Source organism: Uranotaenia lowii, chromosome 3 (genome assembly GCF_029784155.1).
Source record: "Uranotaenia lowii strain MFRU-FL chromosome 3, ASM2978415v1, whole genome shotgun sequence".
Taxonomy (NCBI): domain Eukaryota; kingdom Metazoa; phylum Arthropoda; class Insecta; order Diptera; family Culicidae; genus Uranotaenia; species Uranotaenia lowii.
The window spans coordinates 329,589,453-329,598,367 of NC_073693.1; the positions used below are offsets into that span (position 1 = coordinate 329,589,453).

Here is an 8,915-nt window from a genome sequence, read left to right on the forward strand (position 1 = left end):
AAGCCGACTACAAGCAGCTTCCGGGACAGGAGTTTTATACGGCCAAAGGAAAGGTGAAAGGTAGCAGATATTTTCAAGCACATGAAACTGTCAAAGTTCGCGAAGAAATATTTGGTTTGGCAAGCCATCTGTACCTGTGGCTTGAAAAGCAGCATTTTCATAGCTTTCGGGACTGTCAACCAAGAAATTTACGTGAAAGAGTGTTTGAATAAACGTCTGCTGTCTTTCCTGAAGAAACACGGTTGTTCCGTTCTGTTTTGGCCGGATTTGGCATCTTGCCATTACGATAAAAAGGCCATGGAGTGGTACGCCGCCAACAACGTGCAGGTGGTTCCCAAGGACAAAAACCCTCCCAACATGCCAGAGCTTCGCCCAATTGAGAAATACTGGGCTATTGTCAAGCGGAACCTAAAGAAGACCAAAAAACTGTTAAAGACGAGCAGCAGTGCAAGGCAAACTGGCTTTCTGCGGCGAAGAAGGTGGACAAGGTGACTGTACAAAATCTGATGGCAGGGGTTAAGCGTATGGCCCGGCAATTCGGATTTGGAAAACCGGAAGCCTAACTGAATATTTTTCCTGAATTTTATACTAATTCAACTTGAAAAAGAAATTTATTTTGATTTATTAAATAAATGATTTCACCGATTTACACGCGTTTTCCCTTGACCAAATTTTGACCGTATCACCCTTTAAATTATGTTCGATTTGTAAAAATTCGACCACCTGGAAAGTCGAAACAGCTTTCTTAGCATATTTCCCTTATAAAATTTTACACAAAAAATCAAATTTTGTGGCAACTAAGATCGATTCCAACTGATTTCTATAGAATTTAGTGTTCTAGAATCGTCTTGTTATTTTCAAAGAAGATCTATTTTTATATCTGATAATGTCAAAATTTTCTCCTAAAATTAAAAAGTTCCCTTGTTTTGTGACGTGAATTCACTCATAAGCGACTGTTTTTTTTTGCTTTTCAAAACAACCACATTGGATATAAACAAATTCATTTTTACACAATGAAGCAGTATTTGTTGTCTTCAAAACGTTTTAATTTTTTTTCCAAAAACAAATTTAATTTTATATTTCAATTACTTCTTTTGTAAAAGTTGTCAAGATTACCACATTTTCCAACAAATAATGTTCTATTTCTAAATAGAACATTCTAAAAAAATCTCTTCTTTTCCATTGGTATTGTGTGATTTGAATTATCAAAATCGTAGACAATTGGAGATTTTTTTTATAAGCGAACCGATAAAAATCATCATAGGGAACGCAAACGGTACAAACATACAACATACAATCACTGCATTTGATTTATTATCAATCGGAAATCAGCTTGCGTCACACCGATACACAAATCAGGAAACCTACAAAATGTCGAGAACTTCAGAGGTATATCTATACTGAGTTGTATTCCGAAATTAATGGAAAGTTTGATGCACGAGAGAATTTATCAAAGTGTTCAACATGTTTTATCACCTGATCAGCATGGTATTGTAAAAAAAAAAACGATCAACTTTGAGTAACCTGATGTGTTATGCTTCAGCATTGATAAATAAAATAGAGAAACGACAACAGGTTGATGCATTCTACATCGATTTCACAAAAGCGTTCGATAGAGTTCCACATGAACTGTCAGTAGAGAAATTGAAGAGAATGGGTCTTCCTACTTGGCTCACAAAATGTATAAGATCGTACTAGTGAATAGAACAGCTAACGTTAAAATAGGCACCGTTGCGTCCGAAACTTTTCAGATATCCTCTGGTGGTGGAAGTCATCTTGGCCCCTTATTGTTCGTTCTCTTCATAAACGACTTATGCTTTTTAATACACTCATCGTAACTGCTATACGCTGACAACCTGGAAATATTCAGAACGATAACATGTCCGTTAGACTGTTATGTTCTTCAAAACGATATCGACACTTTGTTGAAATGGTGCAACACAAACGGAATGCAAGCAAATGCAGGGAAATGCAATACTGTGTCATTTACTAGAGTACGAAATCCAATCTTATTCGACTATAGAATTCGATATTTTCAGGATTTTACATAGTATTCCGCTATGTAAAATATTTTCAGGATACCCATCTTGATTCGATTCCGCTCCAATTTGATCTGCTGCAGGGGTTTTGTCAATCCGTCAGCAACTTGTTGATCAGTGCTTACGAACGCCAACGCCACAGTTTTGCGATCCAGCACGTCTCGGATGAAATGGTGCCGAATATCGATGTGCTTCGTCCGAGGTGTGTATCCAGCATTTTTTGCGATGCAAATGGTGCTCTGGTTGTCGCATCTCAGCTCGATTGCTTCCGGTTCATCGAACTGAGACAAAAGTCCGAACTACCAACAGGCTTCTTGCACGGCAGCTGAAAGTGCCAGGCTTCGCAGGTCGAGAGTGCCACCGTAGTTTGACGCTTGCAGCACCAGGGCACGGCTCCGCCTTGTAATAGGAAAATGTATCCGCTTGTGGATTTCCTATCGTCGAGATCTGCCGCCTAATCTGCGTCGGAGTAACCGATGAGTTTCGATTCGCCTTGCCACGTATACCGCAGCTTGTATTCCGCAGTTCCCTTCAGGTACCGTAAACTGGGGAACTTTGATCACTTTTTTCATTCATTTTAGAATATTTTGAAATACGTTGCTTTTTCGTAATACCTAAAAGCTTTAAAACCCTTACTGAGGTGAGGAGTTCTAAACATGATCATGGATTGCAGTAAATTCAAACGATATTAGTGGTCATAATTAAATGTTTGTTACAAAACCAGATTTCGAGTTTCGGGGTAACTTTGATCACTATGGTTTTACGTATCTCAACGTCTTCAAATTCATTGTTTTCATGCCATTAAGCACAGACGGCTCAAAACATCGATAACAGTATTTTTTTGTTTGGACTCGATTGAATTTTTAAACGTTTTCTTTCAAAAATAAATATACTCGAAAGATGGACAATGTTGCTGCATACATTTAGGGGTAAAAATTATTAACATTTCTCAATATTTTTTGGTCTTGAAATCAAATAAAATTTTACCTTCATGCAATTCCCTAAGTCCTCGTACTGTTTCCACGTTCTTTTTTCTTCAAATTTCACTATTTGATAGGGTTGTTAGCCATTTTTCCTGTACAGACTTTTTCATGGAAAATTAGCGTTTTTTTTTCAATATCCAAAAACTAACATCAAATGACCATAAAAATAACACTTAAACTTAACCTAAACCAAGAAAAATAGTTGAAATTTTACATAAAACAAGCCATTTGCCCCTAAATGCTTGAATTTGATCAGAAGAGATGTTTGTTTGTGAGCCTTCGAAAAACCAGATATTTTAAGATTTTAACATTAAATGTTAAGTTATATAAAAGATCTCCTAATAAAAACCAAATTTAGCTTATTTGTAACTCAATTTACAGGCTTTCAAACGTAGTAAACAGTTTTCAGATATTTTTACTTTACACTTAGATGATGATTATTTGCAAAAATTCCATGTTGATCAAAGTTACCCCGCTGATCAAAGTTCCCCCAGTTTACGGTACCTCAGAAGATGTTTGACGGCCTCCCAGTGTTTGAGAGAGAGATTGGTGTTGAATCTGCTCAGCTTGTTGACGGCAAACAGGATATCCGGTCGAGTACACTGTGCGAGGTACATCAGGCTTCCGACGGCTTCCTGATAAGGGATTTTCTTCAGCTGCTCCGCTTCTTCGTGTTTCGGTGGTGGTTCCTTGGTCAGTTTCTCTCCGCTGTTCATCGGGGTCGTCGCAGGCTTCGCATCGTTCATATTGAAACGTTTGAGTACAGTTCCAATATATGCTTCCTGGTCCAGCATCACGCAGTCTTTGGTTCGTGTAACTCTGATACCAAGACAACTTTTTGCTGGCCCGAGATCCTTCATGTGGAAGACGCTGCCAAGTTTCTGTTTGAGCTCATTTTTAGTTTTATTGTCGTTGCTAAATATGATGAGGTCATCCACATAGATAGCAACAAAGAGAATTTTGCCATCTTTTATCCGGTGATAGAGACATGGATCGTACCCTGAAGCCTTTAGATCCATCTTCTTCAAAGCTGCGTCTAGCTTGATGTTCTAAATCCGGCTGGATTGTTTCAGGCCAAAGAACCTTCGTTCGGCTTGAGTCTTGGAAGCAGGGGGGCTGCTCCATATAAATCTCCTCCTCCATCTCGCCTTGCAGGAAAGCGGTTATGGCGTCCATCTGGTCCACGTCGAGGTTGCGTTGGGCAGCCAGAGCAAAGAGGTACCGGAGCGAACTATGACGGACAACAGGAGAATATGTTTCGTCATAATCCACCCCCTTTCGCTGCGAGTAGCCTTTTATAACCAACCTCGCCTTGTAACGGTCGATGTTCCCGCCTGCATCGTGTTTCGTCTTGAAGATCCACTTGCATTTTATCGCCTTCCGACCTTCCGGGAGATCCGTGAACGTCCAGGTGTTGTTGCTCATCAGGGCCTCGTATTCCTCGACCATTGCTTTCTTCCAGCGATCGGAATCATCGCGGGATAAAGCCTCTTGATGCGTCACCGGCTCGTCTGTAGGTATCTCCACCTCGATGGATGTTGCCACACCACTGAACGAATCGGGGCATTCGTTGGAAGGACCTCCGCCATCAGCGGAGGATTGTGAAACGGCAAACCTTTGCTCGGTAGGACAAATTCACTATACTTGCCTGGAAGTCTGTGCTCCCGACCGCTGCGCCTCAACGTCTGTGACCAAGACTGATTTGAAGATTGTCGCGGTGGGAGCACGGTCACGTCAATTACAGTTTCATTTGAGGAATCACTTTCAACTAGTGAATCCTCGGAACCAGCAGCTGTGTCGTATTCCGTGTTGAAATCGTCCTCGTCGTCATCATCGGCTTGAAGAGTAGGACCAACTTCTTGAATAGGGGACAACGGAATACTCTCTTCTGGATTCAGTTGAATAACCGTTGTTTTTCGTACTTCCTGGGATGACGGTTTGCGTTCACTTTTCGCTTCGTTGATGAATTGGACCTCTCGACTGACCACTATCGACCTGGATTTGGTGTTGTACAGACGATAGCCTTTCGTGTTTTCATCGAACCCAACTAACATACATTCGACCGACTTGGGATCAAACTTCTTCCTAGTTTGCTTGGGAATGTGCATCATCGCCATTGTACCAAAGATGCGAATAAGTGAAAGATCCGGCTTCTTTCCCGACCAGGCTTCTTCTGGAGTGACATCGTGACCTTTCGTTGGAGACCGGTTCATCAAATAGGCTGCGGTTGACACGGCCTCACCCCAAAACGGTTTGCTCAATTCTGCTTCAAACAGCATGCAGCGCGCTCGCTCAACCAGAGACCGGTTTGCTCTTTCGGCCATGCCATTCTGCTCCGGAGTGTACGCAGTCGTTCGTTGATGCCGTATGCCATGTGTCCTCAGATAATCCTGGAAGCCTGCGTTGGTACATTCAAGTCCATTATCAGATATAATTACCTTCAGCTTCTTTCCAGATTGTCGTTCAGCCATGACGTGAAATTGCTTGAAAATTCCAGTGACTTCGGTTCCCGATTTCGATTTCAGGAAATATGTCTATATCCGGCGGATCTTGTCGTCGACGAACACGATGTAATAACGAGCGCCACCTAGGGACTTGACCTCCATTGGACCGCAGATGTCTGTGTGTACCAGTTCCAGAATCTCGGTCGCTCGGCTTCCCTGTTTGCTGAATGGGTTCCGACACTGCCTACCCATCGGACAAACCTTGCAGTCCTCGAAGATTTCGTCAGTAATTTTGACGCCATTTGCCAAAGAAGACACCAACTTGGGTACGCCTTGAATATTGAGATGACCTAGTCTCCGATGCCGAATATCAAGACTAGCAGCGGCTGCGCAGGATAACGCGCTTCGGGTCTCCTGCTTCCGTTGCTCCAGCTTGAATAAGTCATCGTTGTGACTTCCGGTTGCAATAACATCGCCGCACTGGTTGATGACTTGACATCCGGTGTTCTTGAAAACCACGGTGTGACCTTTCTTTACAATCTGATTGACTGATAGCAGATTTGCAGAAAGTTCAGGTAGAAATTGGACGTCGCTCACGGGAATTGGACCTGCCTTGGACGTCGATTGCAAAATCGCTTCACCAGTTGCAACAATCTTCATATAACCACCGTTTGCTGCTACCACAGTTCCATCCGACGGTTTCAAATTTTGTAGCCAATTCCGATGTTTGGTCATGTGTACACTGGCTCCTGAGTCAAAGAACCAATCGTCGTCGTTTGCCGAGGAAAACGTGGAAAGGACAGAACAAAATGCGTTTTCCTTTCGCGCTGATCGGCACTCCTTAGCGATGTGTCCGTATTTCGAACATTTCCGGCACCTGGGACCCTTCGGATTCTCGTTCTTCTTCTTAACAGGAACACTACTTACTGCTTTCTTGCAAGCGGTCAACGCTGTGTTCGCTGTTGGGGTTTGAGTTTCCTGGAGAAGTTTCGTTTTGATCACGTCGCCAGTCACGGGGATACCAGAATTATCATCTATTATCATCGGACGATAGTCTTCGGACAGGCCGGCCAGAAGAAATGTTCCGATCCATTCTTGCGACAGGACGAAACCGATTCCGTTGAGCTGGTGAGCGGTGGAAATGATCTGGTTGACGTATTCGGCCATTGATCCACATGTAGAAAGTTCGGTCTTGATGAGCTTGTGGATGAGGGTCACTCTGCGATACAATCCAGAATCCTCGAAGGCTTTTTCCAGCTGAATCCAAACTTCCCGGGCCGTTGGTGCATTTTGAAGAAAAATAATCTTGGCTCTTGCTCGGCGATCCTTCGCGAAATCGACAGCCTCTAACGTCCCATCCTCCTTCTGGTTCGGTTTTACGGCACACCACAGGTCTTCGAGCTCCAGGAACGTTTGGACGGCAAACTTCCAGGTTGCCCAATTTCCGCGACCAATCAGGCGTTCGATGCCAGGAAAACTCGCCGAATTCTGGACTGCGTTGTTTCCAGCTGCGCTTGAGGAATTGCTTGAAGAACTTGAAGCCATTTCGATTTGGTTTCACTTCTTGAAAATCTTGCTGAAAAACTCTTCAGAATAGGCCCATAACCTATAAGCAGATGTGGGGACGCAAGGAATAAAGGTGACTTGCTTCTAAGAGAGTTCTAACAAGAGTGAAAATTTTTATTGATTGGTTACGCCTAGTTACAATTCAATGATTACTAAGATCTTGAAACAAGTTGAGCACCACTGACTCTCAGTGTGTGCTGCACGGCTAACTTTTACCCAAAACACAAACACGCAAAACCCAAATCTGTAGCAATTACAATTATTTACTAATACGACATTTTAAAAACTTAAGCTAGCTTACATATTTACTCACGGGCCCGTTTTCCTACTCTAACATCAAACGCACAACAATCATATCACAGCTGCTTGGACGGCACAGGTGTATCACAGCTTTAATTTTCGTATTGCAGTCGTATCCGGTTTACTGGCAACCCTGCCTGGCTGCACTGCTTCGACGGGCGTACCGCAGCTGCCCGGAGCACTTCCGACGACTTCCGGCTCGCTCTCCTCGCGTCCGCAGCTTGATTTCGCAAAAACGGGACTCGCAAAACCAAGATGGCGAAAATCGAGTCCCGAAAAGCGATTTTCTCAGCTCCCAAAAACGACCTGCCGATTGTTAATTTTGGCTTTACATAAACTCCTTTTTCGCACAGTAATTTGGCTACTCACCCGCTAGGGGTCGCTTTCTTCCTGCACCTCCAATTCCCAACGTCGGATGGGTGAATACCAGGGCAGCAGTTCCGTATGTGTTCTGTAAAGGCGAAAGTGTCTAAACACCTTTTGTGGGAGGGGATTTTCAATATGCTTCACTCACCCTACTACCTGGTTTGCGCAGCTTAAAATATTCTTTCGAGCTCTACTTCCTTCTCTCAGCACAACGCTAGCATCAACCTACGATGAGAGGCGAGTTTTTAGATAAGAAACAAAATGAATCCTTACTGCTTTACCGTTGCTTCAGCAGAGGTTGAATCTTGTCAGTGCTGGCTCGGTCGATGCTGCTACGTGTTACCCACAATCAGTTGTCTGGAAGCTGGAGGAATCTAAATTGGTTTATCTGATCCGAATAAAGTGGTCGTGCTGTCTCACCTTTTCACTGAGCAAATCCGGGATATCGTCCTTGATCGGCTTCGGTTCCGGTACACCAATGATAGCAGGCACTTTTTATTCACCGCGATGACGAATCTAACCGCTTAACCGTGTTCTTGTTCTGGTTGCTTGTTGATGATTGTTGTTGATCGTTGCTCTTTGTTTATGTTGTTTTCTCCACGTGCGCGTTTGACGGCTACACTCTTATTTCTATACACTCATCTTTGGTCTATTTTTGACTCAATCACTACACGCTCAGAACAAAATAGCTAGACAAACTTAATTATAATGCTACAATCTATATTAACAGATCAATGCTTGCTTTTCCAATAGATACGTCGTAATACGAAAGATTTTACGGATATCTACTGTTTGGAAACGCTGTTCAACTCTCTTGTCCGGACCGTGTTAGAATACTGTGTTAAAGTCTGGGCCCCCTACCATATGGACCCCTAACCGCATCGAGCGAGTCCAGAAAAGCTTTTTACGTTACGCACTTTGAACGCTACGTTGGAACGATCCTGTCAACTTACCATACGCCATACGAGCAGCGGTGCAGGCTCATTGGGCTGCCGACACTCGCTGAAAGGAGAATTCTTCTACAACGTTTGTTCATTTATGATCTTCTGATGAGCAACATAGATAGCAGAGAGTTGCTCGATAAACTACAGATCAGTGCGCCGTCTAGAACATTACGACATTACTATTTCCTAAGACTCCCAACTCATCGTACACAATATGGCCTTAATAACCCTCTGGAAAATTCATGTCGGCATTTTTATAATGTTTACCACCCT

The 8,915-nt window shown here is 43.1% G+C and overlaps 1 long non-coding RNA gene across 1 annotated transcript; it reads right to left on the reverse strand.

Annotated features, from left to right (window-relative positions):
• Positions 1-7,364: 7,364 nt before the first annotated feature.
• LOC129757697 (uncharacterized) lies at positions 7,365-8,329 on the reverse strand. The gene is made up of 4 exons (XR_008739767.1): positions 8,119-8,329; positions 7,980-8,062; positions 7,847-7,923; positions 7,365-7,783 (listed from the first exon to the last, which is right to left on the reverse strand). It is a non-coding gene; the product is annotated as an uncharacterized LOC129757697 (long non-coding RNA).
• Positions 8,330-8,915: the final 586 nt, after the last annotated feature.